At 37.5% G+C, this 21,636-nt stretch overlaps 1 protein-coding gene across 2 annotated transcripts in view; it reads right to left on the bottom strand.

Annotated features, from left to right (window-relative positions):
* The window catches only part of CMYA5 (cardiomyopathy associated 5), an 89,709-nt gene that overhangs the window by 58,795 nt on the left and 9,278 nt on the right, over positions 1-21,636 (bottom strand). The window contains exons 1-2 of one of the 2 annotated variants that reach the window (XM_047729666.1): positions 11,726-11,730; positions 7,403-7,409 (exon numbers count right to left, since the gene is read on the bottom strand). The exons of the other annotated variant lie outside the window; for it this stretch is intronic. The gene's annotated coding sequence lies outside the window, so the exon portion shown is untranslated. Of the gene's footprint in view, positions 1-7,402; positions 7,410-11,725; positions 11,731-21,636 lie in introns of those variants that run through there. 2 annotated transcript variants of the gene reach the window in all.

Here is a 21,636-nt window from a genome sequence, read left to right as displayed (position 1 = left end):
GATTGATACCAAAGCTGAGTGCCAAAGACTCTGCCTTCTTTTGAGGATAACCTTTATCTGATTAAGGACGTTTCCTTCTATTCCTATTTGCTGAGAAAGTTTTTAAAATAATAAATGAATGTTAAATTGTATTAAGCATTTTTTATACAACTATGGTGATGGCCATATCTTTTATTCTGTTAATATCAATTACAGTGATTGATTTCCAGATATCAAACCAACCTTGAATTCCTGAAAAAACTGCAAGTGGTTTTGATGTGTTAAACTTTTTATATAATATTGGAATTTGTTTACTAATTATTTAGGAATTTTGCTCCTGTGTTCATGAAAAATTGGCCTGTAATTTCTTTTCTTATGATATGCTTATCAGGTTTCATCACTGCGACCTCAAAAATTAAATTGGGAAATGTTCTCTTTCCCTATTCTCTGGAATAATTTATGGAAGATGGTATTATTTCTCCCTTAAGCATTTGGTAGACTTTATTGTTGAAGTCATCAGGACCTGGAGTCTTTGGGGTAACATTTTTAATTAGTAATTTAATTTATTTAATAGTTATGTGTCTATCTGAAATTTCTGTTTATTTTTGTGTGCAATTTGGTATGTTGTATTTTGTAAAAATTTTCTATTTAACCTAAATATATATTAAAAAGTCATTAGATTGAGGCACCTGTGTAGCTCAGTCAGTTAAGTATCTTACTTTTCATTTTGGTTCAGGTCACAATCTCAGGGTTATGAGATCAACCCCACATCAGCTTCTGGTGTGGAGCCTGCTTAAGATTCCTTTTGTCCCTCTCCCTATACCCCTTGCCTCTCACTCTCCCTCTAAAAAAAAAAAAAAAAAAAAAAAAAAAAAAAAAAAAAAAAAGTAACTGGATTAAGATTATTCATAATATCCTTTCAGGACCTTTTAAATTTTTGTAAGACCTAAATGCTATCTATTTTTTTCATTATTGACATCAGTTATTTGTATCTTTTATTAAAATAACAGCCAGAGGTTATCATTTGGTAATCTTTTCAAATAAAGTTTGGCCTTATTGATGTTTCCTATCTCATAAATGTCCGCTTTTTATTATTTCCTGTCTCCGGTTTTCTTTGACTTTAACTTATAGTTACTTTTCTGCCTTCTTGAGGTAGATTCTTACATCATTAATTTCCACCTTCCTCTTTTCTAATGTATTAATTTAAGAAATTAATTTCAGAAAAAAATTTGATGTATCATATAAAAGTTTGTATATATAGTATTTTCATTATTATCCACCTCAAAATACTTTTGAATTTCCACTGTAATTTCTTATCTGACCCAGAGATTATTTAAAAATGTCTTTCTCAACTTCAAAACACAAGGTAATTTCCTAGTTATTTTTTTGTTACTGCTTTCTAGTTTAATATGGTGACCAAAGAATTATTTATATTGTTATACTTCAAAATTTGTTGAGATTTGTTTTATGGCTGTTTGGCCAAATTTTGGGGAGCTGTTTGTTTTTAATATTTATGTGTTCTTGTAAAACACATGTGTCCTGCAGTCTTTTAGCAGAATTCTATATATGCTAAGTTTGACTTATTAGTTATCTTATTCAAATTTTTGTTTATCTTTACTAAAATGTTTTGTCTGCTTTTTTCTGTCAGCAACTGAGAAAGACCTGTTCAAATATCTATTATAAGTATGAATTTGTCTCTCTTTGTAGTCAGTTAATACCTGGTTTACATATTTTGAAGCCATGTGATTAGGTACAAGCAAATTTAGAATAGTTATATATTTTTTTGATTTTATTAATTTTTAATCATAATGAAATGTCCCTTCTATCTGCAAATAATGATTTTGGCCTATATATGCTTTGATACTAATAAAGTCATACTTTGATATTAATTAAACTATACCAACTTGGTTTTAATGTTCCTTTTTCTCTTCTTTCTTGCCTTATTTCTGATTGACTATTTATTATTATTCCATTTTCCCTATCAGGTTGGCAGTTACATTTTACTATTTTTTTTAATGATTATGCTAGAGATTACAATATGGATCCTTGACCCATTAATGTCTAATACAAATTGGTATTTTTAATTTTTCCAAGACAACACAAAGACCCTAAACCACCTTAATTTCAATTTATATGCTACTGTAATTATATTTTAATTCTATAAATATTTTTAAATCCCATGGATATAAATTTATTACTATTTTAAACTGTTGGTATTCATTTAGATTTACCTAGATACTGAATCTTTTTATTGTGTTTCATTCCTTCCTGCATTTCCAACATTCCATCTGGTATTACTTTTCTCCTCCCTGAAGGATTCCATTTAGTATATTCTTTAGGGTGAATCTGGTGGTGATAAAATCTCTCTACTCTTTCTTTTTTAAAGTCTTTTACACTTCTATTCTTGAAGAATATTTTTTTCAGGGTATAAAATTCTAGATTGGAAGATATTTTCTTTCAGCACTTTAAAAATATCATTCCACTATCTTCTTTCATTGTTTCATTGATAAATCAACCCATAGTGTAATGTTGCTTTTCTGAAGATATTCTGGATTATTTCTCCCCACCACCACCCAGCTATTTTTAGAATCTTGTCGTCTTTAGTTTTCAGAAGTTTTACTATCATGTGCTTAGGAATCTTATCCTGCTTGGAGCTTGTATGGCTTCTTAAATCTGTACATTGATGTCTTTCATCATCTTTGAAAAATTCTCCATTTTATGTTCAAATCTTGCTTTTGTCCCTTGTCCCTCTTCTCTTTTTCTGAGATTCCAGTTTTACATAAATTAAAATTTTTCATTGTGTCTTATCTATGCTTTATTTTCATGTTTCTTTCAATCTATCATTCAGTCCATTTATTCTGTCTTCAGGTGTGTCTAAACTACTACTACAACCATCAACTGTGTCATTGTTATTGTATTTTTCAGTACTAGTATTTCCATTCTTTTCATTGTTTCCAGTCCTCTGACAAAGTTCTCAGTCTTGTCTTTTATTTTCATGTCCCCTCTCCCTATAAATAAGTTCAGCATTACATAAGCATCACCTTCCTCCAGGAACCCTACTCTTTCTATAGCAATCCAAATATGCCCTGAATAAGAAAGACTCTTTGTGGGATAAGAGTTTGAAGAATTCATGTGCTCTGCTACTTCTCCATTTCTAAATTTCCCCCAATAAACCCTAATTTATATTTTCACTGTGTGACATACATACCCCTTTGTATAGTGAGGAGGAGATATGATAACTCCTGAATGGTGTTGTGGTATCCTTGCTGATAATATTTTTATATCTCACTGTTAAGTTGACATATTTTCTAAATTTATTTTTGTGTGTGTGCATTGTATTAGTATAAATCAGTTCTCAGGAGATAATTTCATTAAATGTGCTGGAAAAATCTAACTTCTTTAGTTCCAAAATGAATGATAAGGTCCTGGGATATGACTATATCAAAAAATTCTTGTGTTTGTAATTTAGCAGTGATCAGCCTCCTTAGATACACCCTGTCTCTTTCCATTTCACTTTAGCTGAAACACAGACTAGTTACTTACTGAAAATTAAATTATTGGTCATGAATGGAAAGAGCCTTATGGCTTTATAATATTTTTCATTTTATGAGGGAGAAAACCAAGGAAAGGAAATACATACATATCCAAAGTGAAATTTTTTTAAAGAGGAAAATGGCTAGCCATCAAAGTAGAGCTACCAAAATAATGATTTCCCTTATCCCAGAGTCATCTTTGTTTTAACTGATACTCTCATTTTTACTTAAGGGGAAAAGAACTATATATCTAAAGAAATGAAACAGGTCCTCAAACTTTTTATCTGAAGGCTAATATAATTACTATTTTTTTGTTTCTATCGCTCAAGATTAATACTCTTGGAATGAACAGTCCCTTCTTCTGACCAACAGTTAAAGTGACATTCCTCATGGGAATATCATTATGAGCAATACCTTAGATTTTCATGATGACTTATTCCACTCTCAAGCAATCACAGTGCACTAAAATTGTATCAAATGAAAAAAGGTAATGGATAGAATTTTTTTCCTACTATATCTAGTTAAAGTGCATTATGTTTCAACTGTTGTAAGACAATAATAGAGCAAATCTGATCTTGCATATATTGCGAACTTTGAAAAACATGTTTTTAAACTATAAAATATCAAATAAGCTTGTAATCTTATAATACAAATTGTTAGTATTTTATGTGGGCCTTAAAAAAAGAACCAAAAGTTCTTAAAACATAATCACTAATTATACAATGAACATTTTCACCAAAAATTAATTGAAGACCCATATCCTAAGCAGAAAATAACTGATATGCATTGCTCAACAAAAGTAATATAAAATAGCTTAGGTTAAGAGGAGCTTATAAGCTATTAGGCAGTTAAGGGGAAAAAATACATGAATCCATGAATGAAAAAATTATTATAGAGGTTTATCATATCCTAATATAAAGTCCTTGTTTTGTAAGTATACTAAAGACCACTCAAATTTATTGTGGATGAAAAGAATAAGTATCTTATTTTCACAATGACCAGACATTTCATAAGTGTGGGGTTAGGGCCCTTCTTGAAACCCATTTATCTTTCTACCTTTATCTTCTATTCTTCTTCATGAACCCTGTGTTCCCACCACACATCAGCCTTATGCCTCATGGCTTTGCTTACATCCTTCTTCTTACTTGGAATGAATCATCTCTGTACATGCTAACTTTACACTTTTCAGAAACCAGCTTAGATATCAACTTCTCTATGTTCCTGTCAATGATTCTCTAAGCCAAAAGTCATTTTCCTCCTCTGAACTTCTGGAATCTTCGTGTAATTTTCTATGGCATTTACCTTTCTACATTAGAGTTATTTTTACATATATCTTAGCTGCTCTACAAGGCTATAAACTACTTATGAGCTATACACTACCTATGAGGAATCATGTCTTTTCGATTTTATGAGCATTCCCCTTGTGAAGTTTTTCCAAAACATTCACCTTTGTTTTCAGAAAAACAGCTCTTCTACTTTTGCATTCAGTTCATCAGCTTCAGTGATATTTAATTAAATCATGTAATAACAATAGCAAGTACAACTCAGGGTCATGAGTTCAAGCCCCTTACTGGGCTCCACAGTGGGCATAGAGCTTATTTATAAATGAGTGAATAGAGTAGAATAGAATAGAATAAAATAAAATAAGTAAGTAAATAAGTAAGTTCTGGAATAGTCACAACTGATCTTAGTAAAAATGTTACTCAAAGGGGATGGGGTAACTGGGTGATGGGTATTAAGGAGGGCACATGTTGTGATGAGCAAGGGGTATTATATGCAACTAATGAATCATTGAACACCACATCAAAAATTAATGATGTACTATACATTGGCTAACTGAACCTAATAATTTAAAAAATGATGAGTTTATTAGAGAGTGGATTGTTACAAGGTATGGTTAGCTTACCTTGGGCATCAGCCTGTTTTAAGGAGAAAATGGGGATCTTTGGTTACTCTAGCTCATTAGGTTTAGTGGAAAGTAGTTAAAAGAGTTTATATTACTTTTTTGGATATTACTAATTTCCATTTATACCCATAGAATTTCTGTTTCAGATGAATTTCAAAACTATACAATTTCTTTAATCATTATTGACTTTTACTGATTTCACATTGAAGCCCAAAATCCAGATTTACTCATTCAACAAGTATTTACCAAACTCCAATTATGTAGGAGGCACTGTGTTAGGCACAATTTTTTTTTTTACAGCAAGATAAGCATTTGTCACAAATTTTCTAAAAGATCTTTATAGTTCACTTCAAATTAACCAATTTGGTCCCAGCTATAGATTTATGGTAGAACAATAAATTAATTTTTCCTCATTTTATTCTTCTAAAATCTAAGAATGTATTTGGCTTGCTCCTGGAGGCAGCTCCACAGTAAAGCAAATTAAGTGCTTTGCTTAAGCCCTCATCTCTATAAGAGTGTTGCCAGACACAATCAACATTCTCCCAACCCAGTTTGAGAACACTCAGTTGTGTGGGAACATTTTTTCTGCTCATCTATACAAGGGAGAATGAATAAATTGTGCAATATAAAGATTCACATCTTTTCAGATTTTTTAAAGGAGTTTTTTCTTTAGGGGCACCTGGGTGGTTCAGTCATTAAGCCTCTGCCTTCGGCTCAGTCATGATCTCAGGGTCCTGGGATCGAGCCCCACATCGGGCTCTCTGCTTGGTGGGGAGCCTGCTTCCCCCCCCCTCTCTACCTGCCTCTCTGTCTAATTATGATCTCTGTCAAATAAATAAATAAAATCTTTTTTAAAAAAACAACAAAAAGGAGGGTTTTTTTAATCTATAAAATCTCATAAAATACATGAAAATAATTTCTTTAAATTATTAACTGAGACACGAATTGCTCATTCTAGGTATTTCTTTCCATGTGAAAGGATACCTATTAGTATAACACTCCTTCCTGGCTTAGCTTCCCTCTATGACTGTTTCCTATTTTTACTCTGTTCCTTGTACTGTTCAGTATATAGAACAGGCCCTCCTATGGAGAGTAGGTCCTCAGAATTCATGACTGGGTATATAAGTCTGTTTATTTCTGGGACTTGGTATTAGAAAACTCATTGTAATCCTATACCTAAGCCACATTCTTTGATATCATCAGCTTATTGGTAATAAAGTTGACATTTTGATCTCTATGTGCCATTACTTTGATTTATTTATCAAGTGTCTCTGAATTTAGGCAGGGGGAAGAGGGTGTTATATAATAATCTACTTGTCAGAGCCCAATATACACAAATGACCACAAGTACAGCAGTTGGCAAAGCCTAAAGGACATCACTTGACAGCAAGAACAGATATGATAGCTAACCTACGTGCTTGTGAGCATCCACCATAAACTGATAAGTGGACTAATCAGACTAAGAGAAATCTGCCAGTCAGCATTCAGCAATGCCCTATTGACATGTGGGTTTCTTTTACAAGCACACAGACTTGAGCACAGCTTTATTTGCACTGGTTTTCACAACTCCAGAAATAAAATGGTTGATATGATGCATTATAAGCAACATAGACCAATATTAAAAATGCATTACCCGAGGGTATGTGCTATGGTGAGTGCTGTGAAGTGTGTAAACCTGGCGATTCACAGACCTGTACCCCTGGGGATAAAAATATATTATATGTTTATAAAAAATAAAATTTAAAAAAAATGCATTACCCATGGTCAGTGATAAATAATATTATATCCTTGGCAAAAATGTTCATGAGCTGGAAAGAATACGCATTGACAGTCTGAGTCAGATTGTACAAAAAAGATAAAAGTTGGTATTCTTCAATGGCTTAGGCTACTTTAGCCTCGGGCCATGCCAACTCAGACTGGTCCTACAGTGATCTGCTGACGGGAGGAAAGAAGCCTGGATCCTAGCGCTTTCTCTGACACTCACCTGGAGTCTGATCTCTTGCATGTAAACAAAGTAAAGTGCCTGCTCGCATGTTGCTTAAATTCTAGTAGAGGGGAAAACAGAGAAAAAACAAAGCAAACATACAAATGTTTGGTAGCAACACGTTCTATGAATAAAATAAAACAGAAAAATAGGATTGAGGGCCATGGTTTGAGTTGCGGTGCTATATTGTACAGGGGGTCAAGGAAAACCTCTCAGTTAAAGAGACATTTAAGCAGAGATCTGAAAGAGTGAGGGACTAAGCATGCAAATACCAGCAGAAAGAGCAGAGCAAACAATACTACTAACATCGCTCAGATGAGACTGCTTGCAAACACACATAGCGAAGATGGAAGTGTGATGAAGCGGGGCAAGGGAGAGCAAAAAACAAGAGGTGAGGCCAGAAGGGTAACTGGGAGCTGGTTCACCTGGGCATGAAGGCCATGGGAAGTATTTGGATTTCACTCTGAATGGGACAGTAAGCCACTGGACTGTCAGCCCTGCCATCTTCTAATAACTCAGAAAGAGGCAGCTAGGCAGACTAAGCTTGCTGGCCCAGCTACCACCCTGCCCGACCCCAACCAGGAATTTGAATTTTTTTTTTTTAAGATTTAACTTATTTATTTGACAGACAGAGATACAAGTAGGCAGAGAGGCAGGCAGAGAGAGAAAAGGAAGGCTCTCTGCTCCACAGAGCCCAACGCAGGGCTCGATCCCAGGACCCTGGGATCATGACCTGAGCCGAAGGCAGAGGCCTTAACCCACTGAGCCACCCAGGCGCCCCTAGGAATTTGAATCTTAAGAAGCGTCATTGGATGGCTAAAAATCCACAGCCCTCAGGACAGATAATCAGACTTTCTTGTTCTCTGGACCCCACCTAGCACTCCACTAGTTCTTGCCCAGTTCCTCAGTCTACCATTTTGTTCTGTGAGCTTTCCAAAGTTCTAATAGATTCTATTTTCTATTTTGTATATAGAGAGTTGTTTCTTTGCTCGCTATCAGAGATGGCTAGCTTATCACCAAGCTTGTTTCTCTTCTTTGTGAGCTTACAAATAGTCTATGCTTCCCGGCCTCCTTTAAGTATGGCCCGATGGCAGCCAAGTGACAGAGTTCTAGCCAATGGAAAGTGAATACCAGTAACATATGCCATTCCTAGGTCAGGATCATTAAAATCTCCCTCTCTACTTTTTGTGACCCTCTCTACTTTTTCCCATGCACAGTTTGAAGGACAGCAACATTAAATGCCACGTAATGAAAAAGGCAAAGCCACAAAAGGTAAGATGCTTCAGTCCCTGAGTCACTACTTGGAGGAGAGCTGCCCAGCCAGAAAAACCTGCATGGGACTTTTACACAAGCTCAAGAGAAACTTTTATTATGATAATTCACTGAGATTTGGTTTGTTACAGGAGCTAGTGTTAACTTTTTTTTTTAATTATTAACATATAATGTATTATTTGCCCAGGGTTACAGGTCTGTGAATCATCAGTCTTACACAATCACAGCACTCAACATAACACATACCCTCCCCAGTGTCCATAACCCAACCACCCTATCCCTCCCACCCTCACCCATGCCCCAGCAGCCCTCAGTTTGTTTCCTGAAATTAAGAGTCTCTTACGGTTTGTCTCCCTCTTGATCCCATCTTGTTTCATTTGTTCCCTCTGTTCCCCCCATGAACCCTGCCCTGCCTCTCAAATTCCTCATATCAGAGAAATCATATATTAATTGTCTTTCTCTGATTGACTTATATCGCTCAGCATAATACCCTCTAGTTCCATCCACATCATTGCAAATGGCAAGATTTCGTTTCTCTTGATGGAGCAGCTAGTGTTATCTAATACAAACCTAACTACGTGTCTCAGTCATCCTGAAACATCTCACTCCAACATTAAACATCTGTTCTACTTGGCATAGAAAACACTTCATACACACACACACACACACACACACACACACACACATATGTGTATATATATAAAATATATATTTTTTTCATATATATATATGAAATATTTGATGATACAAGTAAATGAAAGCATTCTTGTAAAATATTAATCTAACATTGATAAGCCTCCCTTAACTACCACAACTATTATTTCAGTCCCATAATCAGAGCAAACCCAGTTAATCGATAATATCTTGTAATTAAAAAACAAAACAAAAATGAACCTGGCAAAATAAATACTAGGAACCCTATTTTCAAATTCTAACAAGTACTCAATACGGAAAGTAATGAGAATACTAAGAGGAATAATATAGTGCCTGTCTTCTAGGAACATCAACCCTAGTATGTTGATATATCAGCAGAGAGCATTAAAATACAGTTGACACATGTGATAACAGAATGTGCAAAAGCCATCAGACATGGATATATGAGAAGGAAATTTTTTAACTTTGGAGTAGATTGGGGCAGGCTGTGTGAATACATGTGAGGGGAGGGGTCTGGAATATAATCATAGAATAGAAGGCTGATACCAGGTTTTGTAAAATAAAAATGAGTTTCCCAGGAAGACCAGTTTAGGGATGGTTGTGGACAATTCAAGTAAAAGAAACAAATACAAAAGGGGGGAATTGTGAAACCATAGGGTCTGTCTGGGTGTACAAAAGTTTAATTTTGAAAATTGAAAGATCCAGTGGTATATATGTTAGTATTATTTAGATGCTTTCAAATGCCACTATAACCTCCAAGTAGATTGCAAAATACCCATCACTCAGGTCTTTAGACAGTCCTGATAACTAGTTAATGATGAGGTACACATATGCTTGAGATAACTTGGGTCACTGAGTGCCTAAACTTTCAACCAGGAGTAGATGAAGAAATGATCCATTTGCCAGTGCCAGGTTTCAAAATAGTGACTATCTTTCTTCTTTCTGACTCCCCTCCCTCTTGAACCAAAATATTATATGTGTACCATAATCATAAACTTATCCATTTACTTCAAGTAGGAAATGTCCACCCAGTAGTAGGAAAGGTGTTATATGACCGATCAGGACTCTGGAATTATAGGAGCCATTTATCTCCCCAGAGTTAAAAAGAGTAGTTTGGGTTTTGAAGTGAGCAATCAATTTATGAATACTTGGGAAGAGGTGACTGGGTGGCTCAGCTCGTTGAGCCTCTGGCTCTTGATTTCAGCCTGTGCGGTAATCTTGGGGTCGTGGTATTGACCCCTGCATAGGCACCGTGCTAGGCATGAAGCCTGCTTGAGATTTTCTCTCTCCCTCTCGCTGTGCTCCCCACTCCCAGCTCACACACACATTCACTCTTTCTTACAAACAATAATAATAACAATAAATGCATACATACATACATACATACATACTTACTTACTTACTTACTTAGGAGATATTTATCTTTTCAGGGTCTGCCCAAGAGTTGGGGGCCATGATTCAATTAAGTAAACTACAGGCAAGTGTCTAAATCTACCAGAGAGAAGTATAAAAATTCATCCACCAAATTCTCCACTATTATAAAAAACTAAGGGCAGAAAGGTGCCAAGTCTAGAGAACCAAAATAAATGAACTATGGCACTGTTTCATAGCTTAGTGACTATTTCAGACCAAAACGTGGACAAATCAATTATTTGTGGCCTTGGGAGTTCCTCAACAGGGGCACTACTGACATTTGGGGATATGTAAATTCTTTGTCATGGTAGGGAGAGGCTGTCCTGTGTGCTAAGAATGTTTAGTAGTATCCCTGGCCTCATTCCGCCAGATGCTAACAGTATTTGGCCCCCAAACCAAATATGTCTTCAGAATTATACTAGTTGAGAACCATTGGTATAGATAGACCCAAGAATGAGGGGAAAAAACAATCAACCATATGCAACATTAACCTTGGCTGGGCATGTAAATGAAAAACCATGGAGGATAAGAACATTTGTGTTCTGGGATTCCCAGTGAGGACTTAAACACAGGCTTAGCTCTTTAGCACTGGAATTCTTCAAGAGCTACTGAGTATTAGCACAGAACAGAAACTGTGCCCCACCAGCCACTGCTGTCACATTCCTGTGAAGGTTGAGGGGTGGTTACCAAGAGACAGAGCACTTCATCTGAAAAGAATGTGTCAGGCTGGGATCTTTTTAAAATAAATCAGTGAGTCAGGATAGACTTCTCTCCTGCTGTTCCACTGACTTTTTTTTATACCACAATTATAACTCCATAAAAGCATGGAGGATGAGGACTAATTGTTCCACAAAGTAGGAAAACTTTGATCGGTTTTCCTCATTTCCTTAGTGACCCTCTAGTAATTTTTCTTAGGTTTCTAACAAAGAAAGAGCGCTTAGGTTTTGGTCTTGAAAATAACAATAATACATTGAAAGATAAAACCCAGCTCCTCTGTTAGCTCCCATTCTCTCCTATGAAATGAAAAGTCCATGTGCCTAATATAGTATATGGCAACATTTTTCTTTCCTGTCATTTTTTAAAGGAAAAAAAAATAATAATATTATACACCAAGACCTCACTCCAGCAGATGCTTCTGAGCTGAACAAGTATGGGTGAGAAACGTCTGGCCCTGAAGTTTCCAGAGAGACCTTCCATGTACCAGCAGAGAGGCTGGGGGGAATAGAGGGTGGCTCTCCTGGGCCTGTTTGGAGGAACCTCGCAGAGATACCACTGGCCACACAATAAGATCATGTTTACCTGGCTGATGATCCCCTCATCAGGTCCAAACGCCACTGCTAGAAAAAAAACATTTTACCTATATAATAATGCAGACATTAAAAGCAACATCATAAAAGGAAGTCTCTTAAATTCCAAAGAGAAAAAGAGACAGAGATTAAATAAAATTAATACACTAGGAATAATTTGCCAGTAGCTTGCTCTAGTCTTTTCATTTCTGACTGTGAAATCTCAAAAGTGGAAGTCAGCAAAAAATAGATTGAATAGTTTAATTTGCTTTTATGGGGGACCATGTTGGGATAAATAGATATAAGGTAAAACTCTGTATCCCCCGAATCATTTTTATAAGAATTTAAAGCACTTAGACATCTTTAGCAGTTCTAAAGATTAAGATGAATTTCCCATAACATTCTCTTATTTATCACCCACAAAGAAAAATCCCAAAAATTTTTAAAAATTGTATTTATGAGATCTAGCACAATGTTTTAAAAAGCATAGTAAAGGCAACACTTATCTCCCTATTCCTCATTTGAATTCAGGTGAAAAGTCGAAAAAAATTTTAAAGATTTATTTATTTATCTGAAAGAAAGAGAGAGTAGGGGGAGGGGCAGTATGAGGGGGAGCAGACTCCCTGCTGAGATGTGAGGCTCAGTCCCAGGACGCTGAGATCATGACCTGAGTTGAAATCAAGAGTCAAGATTTTAACGTTGTTTTAAAAATAAGAATTTTTCCTAATTGTCAATCATAAATTTCACTGTGAGAAATGTGGGAAAACAGAAAAGAACAAAAAAAATTAAAATGATCAATAATCCCAACACTCAATATACTGGTGGATTTCTTTCATTCTTGTTCTACCCAAAGATGTTCTTTTTAAAAAAATTTTTGTTTCACAAATGGTATGTTTTGTAATGTGCTTTTTAAATTTTTAAAAATATATTCTAAACATTCTCCCATGCTATTATTCTGTTCCAATAGCTATTCTCAATGTTTTTGGTCTCAAAACTACTTTATCCTCTTAAAAATTATTGAGGACTTCAAAAAGCTTTTGTTTATGTAGACTGTATTTTTGATTTTTATAGTATTAGCAATTAAAACAAATATTTTAAAGTTTTATTAATTCATTTTAAAATAAAGTAATGCTTACATGTCAACATCAGTAATGTATTTCACAAAACCTAATTCTATTTTCCAAGACAAACAAACAAAAACATTTAGTGAGAAAAGTGACATTATTTTAGAGTTTTGCGAATAATTTAAATGTTTGGCTTAACAGAAGGCAGTTGAATTCTCTTATCTGCATCTGCATTCAAAATGGAGATATGTTCTCTTAGCAGCAATATATGAAGAAGGGGGATGTGACCCTTAATCTCAGGATGGTGAGTCCAAGCTCATGCTGGGTGTGGAGCCTACTAAAAAACAAACAAACAAAAAGTATATGAAGAAAATCTAGCATCTCATAGGTAGTTGAAAAAGGGAGGAGTGACTTTCAGATTACTGTGGGCGTTTTTCTTTATACCACACCAAACTTGACAAGTGGTAGTGTTTTAAAGATTAGTTGCAATGTGGAGTCTAAAAAAAAGAAAAAATCCAACGGACTTTTCCTACTCTATACTTTCATGAAAGAGTGAAAGTGGCAAATGCAGACTGCAGACGTGCTAGTATTACAATGGAAATAGTTTTCATCTTGAGGACACCCTGAGAGATCAAACTTTGAGAGCTACTACTGGTCTATCACTTCATATTTAATATTTAACACCGCATTCTATCACCGTCTAGAACACTTTACCTCATACCCTACTGTCAATATTTACACTATTTCTAAGTTTTTACTATTATTTAAAAAAATGCTATGCCAAACACCCTCATATATACCTCTTTCTTCACATTTGTTTTCTTAGAAAAAAACCTTAGGAATTTGAGGGTTAAACTTAATTTTTTCAGGATTTTTTAATAAGATTTTATTCATTTATTTGACAGAGAGATAGGAGAGAAGTAAGCAGTGCAGGGCGGAGGGAGAAGCAGGCTCCCGGCTGAGCAAGCCCGATGTGGGGCTTGATCCCAGGACCCTGGGATCATGACCTGAGCCAAAGGCAGACGCTTAAGGACTGACACTCCCAGGCACCCTTTTTTCAGGATTTTTATGCATGTTGCCAATTTCCCCTCCAGAAAGGTTTATCAGTTTGCATTCCTATCAGTAGCCTGTACAAGAGCCTTCCGTCCTTACCCACACTTTTATCAACCCTGGGTACCGTTTGAGCCCTGTCTTGAAAGTTGTTTTTAGAAAATCACAATGTGACTGGGCTAGCTGTTAGTGAGCTCACTCTCTCAGATGAAATACAGTACTTGAGATCTACTGGAATTCTCTGCTCACTGAGTACTTCTCTGATAATTCTACCACAATGTTTATTTATTGTTATTTTGCATTATTATAATTATTATTTACTGTGGGCCTTCTACTTGACAACAAGTTTCTTCAACAGAAACCATGTCTCGTTACCTTAGTATCTACCACAGCACTGAGCCCATGGGATACAGACAGATGGGATAATGGTGGAAATAACATTTTTTACCTCAGAGAGATCTGCATTTAAATCCTGGCTTCACCACATCCTAGCTGTGTGAGCTTGGTCATATTACTTCCCCTTCCTTTCCTGAGCTTGAAGGTCATCCTCAGTTAATAGGGAGACTAAGATGTACTTTCTAAGGCAGCTGTGCTGCAATGACACGTGTAAAATACTTCATACAGTACTTGGCAAATAACAAATGTTCCATAGGTTTGTTCTTTGCCTTCTCCTTTCCAATGTTAACTTCACCTTGTAAAGCCCAGACTTTGAGGATCTATAGATTCACTTTGATTTACTCAGAACACGGTCATTAAGAGAGAACGCATATCTCTAACAATGATTACCTCAGGAAAGTATAACTAAGCAAATATGAGTTTTCTGGTTATTCTTCCCTGTATTGCTCAATCCTTACTCATTCTCTCAGTCAACATCTATGAGTATGTGCTGTGTATTCCAAAGACAAATTACACACAGTCTCTAAACAAGAGAAAGAATGAAATCCTTTTTAGTGCCAGATGCCACAATCATGTTGAAACCTGAATTCAGAGAAAAGCCATTCACCAAACTGCACTGAGAGAACTTCCTAACTGTACATCCCACGGGTGGCGGGAACATCATTTTTGACCCTATTGGGGCTCAAAGCTCACAATTACTGCAGTGGGGCTTTAGGACAGGGTATTTTAATGTGACCCTGAGATGTATTCAAATACATTTCTAACAAGAAAATTTTGACATTTCCTGACCACCCGACTGAGGAAATGAAAGACAATAGTGAGCTAGGTACAGAGCAGACTGACATTCACTCCCAGTTTTAACTCAAAAGTAAAACGAAACACCAAACAAAGAGAGTTAACTTGTGCATCTGGCAGTACACCCCAATAAAGGTGTGGGGAAGAAGCAATCAGTGGGGAGCAGCACTGCTGGCCAGCAGCAGGAGCCCATGAACCTGCTCAGGTCAGGAGGTCCTGACAGATCCTACTAAGAGGAGGGGAGGGGAACGGACACCATTCACACTCTCCTCTCTTCCAGGGGCACATGACACCCTGGTGCACTCATAGTTTCATTTGCTCCCACACACACTCACGTCTTTCAGACTCTGTGGTTCAAAGAGGCCCTGCCACTCTCACCAGTACATCCTGGAGAACTTCGAGTGCTAAGGCTTTAACAACTCCGGGAGAGATCCAAAGAAGTCTGGGACTCTGATTCTTGAAGTCAAACTGAGATTGATCGTGAACTTTTAGCTACCAGCACCTGGATGGTATCTGCTAAAGTCTGTGTTAGGTGACCATAAAACTCTCTTCAGGTCCATAATGCTATGTTCCACAGAGTTTAAAATATTTGCAATAGGGAGGCACGGGAATGAGAAGGATGAGTTCTTCCTGATCTAAAGCAGGCTTTGAAAAATTCGCCGGCAGTAAGTTGTGGAAGGCAGTTTGGGTTTCAATATTGTAACTGTTGACGTCCAAAAGATTCCTTATTGGAGGAGAAAAGTATTTCGGGAAATGTGGGGCATGACTTCACCTTAAGGAAGTTCTTTTGGCTATCCCTGAGGAACGGCACATGTATAGCCAAGAACTCCAGGAGAAAAAGTATCTGATAGAAATGTTAAGAAGAGGGCCCCCTGGGTGGTTCAAATGGTGAAGTGTCTGCCTTAGGCTCAGGTCATGATCTCAGGGTCCTGGAATCGAGCTCCACACAGGGCTCCCTGCTCAGTGGGGAGTCTGCTTCTCCCTCTCCCTCTGCCTTCTCCCCTTGCTTGTGCTCTGTCTCTCTCTCTCAAATGAATAAATAAAATCTTTAAAAAGAAAGAAATATTAAAGAGAGATTAAAGCACTCTTGGTGCTAAAAACAAATGCCCTCAAGCTAGCTTAAGTTGGGGCGAAGGGGCACTTAAGGAAATAGAGATTTTTCATGGAATCCAAGGGCAGATGTATCCAGGCCTCAGAGGGAAGAGGAAAGAAGAAAACCATGAGGCATCTTGTCTCTCTGTCTCTGTCTCCTTTAGCATAGCTTCCTCAGTTTCTCCCGCACATGGCTCAATAGGGCTGCCCCCAACCAGCACCTTCAGTCCCAGAGTCTACACAATTGCTTGGAGTTCTTAGTTGTTTTTTTAACAATTATTTCCCAGGGAGATTGAGATAAACCAAAAACAAAAACAGAATCCTGGCTTTCTGGAAAGGTATTTTATTGCTTCTCCCTCTCTCAACCTCTGTATTTCAAAGAACAAAGAGAAGCGGGTAGGAAGAACATTACAAGCTCACCTCTGGCAGATGGCATGAACTGCCTTGATGAAGGATACAGGCCTTCCCCAGTGACAGAATAGAGTCAAATGGCTTTCACTCTCTTACCCCTGTGTAGACAATAAGATATGCTCGCAGAATTCTCGAACAGAGGCATTCCTTGTATGTGCTCTATTTTGGGTGGATTGTTTTACAGTTTTAGAAGCTCACTTGAGTGATCCCACATTCACAGTCCTACCCTTCCCTCTCTATAGGATCTCCTCTCCACACATCTTCTATATTCCAGACTCCCTGCCTTGACAGATAGCCTTTATTTAGCTTTAAAGAGCACTTTTTTTTTTTTTTCTGGGTACTAACCCAGACACGAAGTTATGCTCAGCAATTTTAGCTAATGATCTTCTTGGACAGGTTGCAGAAGTAAACTTAGAATTTTTTTGACCAAAAGAAAAATTAGCTAACAACTTTTTAAAAACAGAAAAACCAGTATTCTATCCAAAATATTTTTTAAAAGACTTTATTTATTTATTTATTTGAGAGTGAGAGCATAAAAGATCACAGAGGCAAAGGGAGAGGGAGAAGTAGGTTTCCCACTGAGCAGGGAGCCGGATGCGGGGCTTGATCACAGGACCCTGAGATTATGACCTGAGCTGAAGACAGACGCTTAAATGACTAAGCTACTCAGTGTACCCCCAAAATACTACTGAAAAGATCAAAATAAAGTGGAGTAGATCTCCAAAAAATTGAGACCTGTCCCCTCAAACCTTTTGTTTCTAAAACTAGCTAAATAGAAAGTTTGTCTCCATTTCCAAGTTACCAGAAAAGACAATATGATACTACTTGAGTCTCATTTCACCCCCTGACCAGGGTTGAAGTAGCCCCCCTTGTGAGTTGGACCATAAATCTCCAAAGGAGGATTGACCTAGGCATATAGGACTTAAATAATTAAAAGGCAATTAACTTTCTAATAATGCAAACAGATTGGAGATTTCCATAGAGCCTGGAAACCGCAAAACAGAGATATCAAGATGTACATGACAGCTCATGTTGAGGCCTAAGTTAAAGACTTGTTTTTATCATAAAATAGAAAGTCAAAGCTAGAATAAACAGTGAGAGTTAAATTAAGGTGATATTTCATGGGGAAAGGTACCTCAATGTCCTATGGTTATATTTGGTCATTGCTCTGTGTTGTATCTCCAATTAAAGTCTTTATGGAAATAATAACCAGCTGGTTTGTTCCATTGTTTTAAAAAGTGTTATACATCCATAGAAAAAGCAAAATCTACCACACTATGTATTAAACGTTCTGAGGATCAGGTAATAAAACCTGAAGAAAGCCTAGTCCAGGGCCTCATGCTGTTCCAGAAGACATCTGACCTCTCCTCCCATTTGGCAAACCCTCCACCTTGCGGGTCCTGGAGGGGGCCATGCCCGATATTCTCCCTGTAATGATCTTCACATCCATTCCAGACTGCCTTGAAAGCCACTGATGAAGAAACGACATGGAAGAGATCCTCATTCTCTCTGGGGTAGCATAGGCTGCCGTTGTTGTAATCCTGACTTGCTGGTATGGGTGTGGCAACAGTACAGATGGTGACATCTAGTGCCCAGGAGTGATGGCAACCATTACCTTACCCAAGAACTTTTTCTCAAACACAGCTTTATTGAGATAAAATTCACATGCCATACAACTCACCCATTTATAGTGTACAACTCATTGGTTTTTAGTATATTCACAGAGTTGAGCAACAAATCATCACCATTAATTATAGAACATTCTTATCATCAAAAAAATACATTCCACACTCCTTAAGCATCCTCCTCCAATCCTCTCACCACCTCCTGTGCAGCTCTAGGCAACCACTAACCAACTTTCCCTCTCTACAAATTTGCTTCTTCCGGACCTTGCGTAAATGTGGAAATGGACAATATGTAGTCCTTTATGTCCGTCTTCTTTCTCTAAACATATTGTCTTCAAGGTTCATCCATGATGTAGTATAAATCAGTACTTTATTCCTTTTTATGGCCAAATAATGTCCCATGTATGAATGTATCATATTTTCTTTATCCATTCATTGGTTGATGGACATTTCAGTCATTTCCACTTTTTGGTTGTTATGAATATGCTGCTATGAACACTTGTGAACAAGCTTTATGCAGACAGATCTGGTCATTTCTCTTGGGTATGTACCTAGGAGTGGATTGCTGGGTCACATGGTAATTCAATGTTTAGTTGTTAAAGGAACTACCAGATTGTTTTCCAAAGCAGTTGTAACCATTTTACATTCCCACCTGTGGTGTATAAGGGTCTGGTTTTCCTGTTATCTTCATCAATACCTATTATTGTCTTTTTGGTTAGAGTTAGAGTTAGAGTAGCTGTGAAGTGGTATCTTGTGGTTTTGATTTGCATTTCCATGATGGCTAATGATACTGAACACTTTTTTCATGTGCTCATTGGACATCTGTCTATCTTCTTTGGAGAACTGCCTGTTCAGATACTTTGCCCATTTTAAATTTGGGTTATTTGTCTTTTTATGATTGAGTTCTATAGTTCACCAGACCAGTTTTGAGGTATGGTTTTAATGGTTGTTCCTGGCTAATTCCTCTTTTCCACACTTCTCATGAGCCTCTGAACTACCAGTATTCTGTGAATATAGTCATTTTGTGCTTAAATTGGTCACAGTTAGCCTCTATTACAACTTAAAACCTGACAGACTCAGACTAGAACCCAAGGCCGCTCCCCTCATCCAGAGAAAAGCACTCACATAAGACTTTACTGGCAAATGGAAAACTGTTTGGGAGACTGGCTTTCTGAATTTGTGGTTCTCAACTCCTAAGCTCTGCAAACTCAGTCCAGGGGAACTTATGACAAGTGGAAACTCTGGCAGTTTGAGTAGCAGGTAAGAACTGGAGCAGAGAGAAATGGAAAGAAAACTCTAAGAAATGGTTGCCATTTCTTGCCATTCTACTCTAAGATTAAGTAGGCCATTGATTGTTGGAAGTTATTCAGATGCTAAGGCCCCAGTTTTCTGCTGCTGGCAGTCCTCTCTCCGCCTTGGTCCACAAAGGCTGTGTGACCTGCATCTCCCATCAACCTGGGTTGGTATCCAGGGATTTTCTTCCAGCCAAGTATATAAATGGAGTAGGAGTCCTAATTCTATCAGCCGATTTAACTACACATTTTGTTATTGGGCAATTTCAGTTCATATATCAACACTGCCGACTTTGTGTATGCTTTCTTCCCACTCCTCCTTTTGCATCCTGGATTCTCAGAGTCAGGGAAATAAGATCATCCCTCTGTCCCAGAGTTATAAGTGATCTGAGGCCGAGGGCGTGAAGAAAGTTGTTTTCTGCAATGTCCTAGGTAATAGTCTTCCCTCATTGCTCTGAGCAGGACCACAACTGTAGCTCTAAAGGGCCGTTGGTGCCCTCTCACTCCTAAGCACCCACTTTCCCCTTTCTGATGCCCCCTAATCCCAGGAGAGTGTCTTAGGTCCAGTATTGGAAGGGGTTTGTTCAAAAGGGAATCCAATCTAAACCAGATGCTGACAGGTTTAAACTTTCAACCCTCTCAAAGGTGTGAGCACTTCTGTCCTTAATTTCTCTCTATGTGGCTGGCCTTTTACCAAATTCAAAGACCACTTGTGAGCTCTCATTCTCTGTGCCCTTGTCTTGGCACCCAGGAACAAAATGTTTTAAGACTGTGATGGTATAAGCGATGTTGATCTGAGAGAAGGAAACCTGAGGCCCTGGGATGAAATGTTTCATGGTGAGCTCCAACCACTTGTCCATTCAACAACCATTTCTTAAGCACCTACTGTGCACCAGACCCTGTGTCCTAGCTGCTGGAGATGCAGCAGAGAAGCGAAGCAAGGTCCCTGCCCTCATGGAGCTTCCCTCTAGTGGTGGCAAGAAACAATGAATAAGCAAACAAACAAACAAACAAAACCCACCGTTTCAGATAGTGATGGTGCTATGAAGAGCAATCTGAAATAGTGAATAATGTGATAGTGAAAGTTAAGAAGAGGGCCTGATGGGCAGAATGGCTGAGGAAAGTCTCTCATCATAGGTACTGACACCTGGAGAGCAGGTCTGGGGAAGAAGCACCAGAGAGAGAAAAGAGCAAGTCAAAGACAAGCATGCAGGAAGAGGCTGAGCACGCTGGAGGTTCTGAAAGAAGCCAGTGGGGGTTGTGAACATCGCAGAAGAGTGTGAGAGGACTTCGAGAGGTAAGCAGGTCAGGCAGGGCCTTGAGGTCTATGCAACACTCAACACAGAGACGTTAAATGTCTCACACCAAGGCACACAGCAAGTATAGAACCAGGATGATAATCCAGGTCTTTTCAATCCTATCACATGTTTTTCCATTATAACCTGGTTTATGCCCCAAATGGTGCTGGATGAAGAGGGGATTTCCTGAAGCCCTTCTTGGAGATTCAAAAACTCTAAGAGGAGACAAAGACCACATTGGTCTCACTCTTCTCCTCATTGTCTCCTGAAAACACCAAACACACACTAGAAAAGCAACCTTTGAAGTGTACCATGCTAAATCCAAAAATTCTTTTAAACAAAGGATCTGAATTTTAAAGATATTAAATACCTATTGAACATTTATCATATGATCCCATAGAACATGTAGAGAAGTTATTTTGGTGTTACTGTTTGACCTTATGAAAATTCAATCACACGAGATTGACTAATATCTATTTTTAAACACAAGATCTTCTCTCCCCATTACACCCTAGGAAATTTAATATGCTAAGATGCTGGTCAGAATTTGCTACTACGTAGATTTTCTGGATCTTTTATGCTTTGC

Source organism: Lutra lutra, chromosome 5 (assembly GCF_902655055.1).
Source record: "Lutra lutra chromosome 5, mLutLut1.2, whole genome shotgun sequence".
Taxonomy (NCBI): domain Eukaryota; kingdom Metazoa; phylum Chordata; class Mammalia; order Carnivora; family Mustelidae; genus Lutra; species Lutra lutra.
Note: the sequence above shows the minus strand (reverse complement) of the source record. Positions and strands in the feature narration are given on the sequence as shown.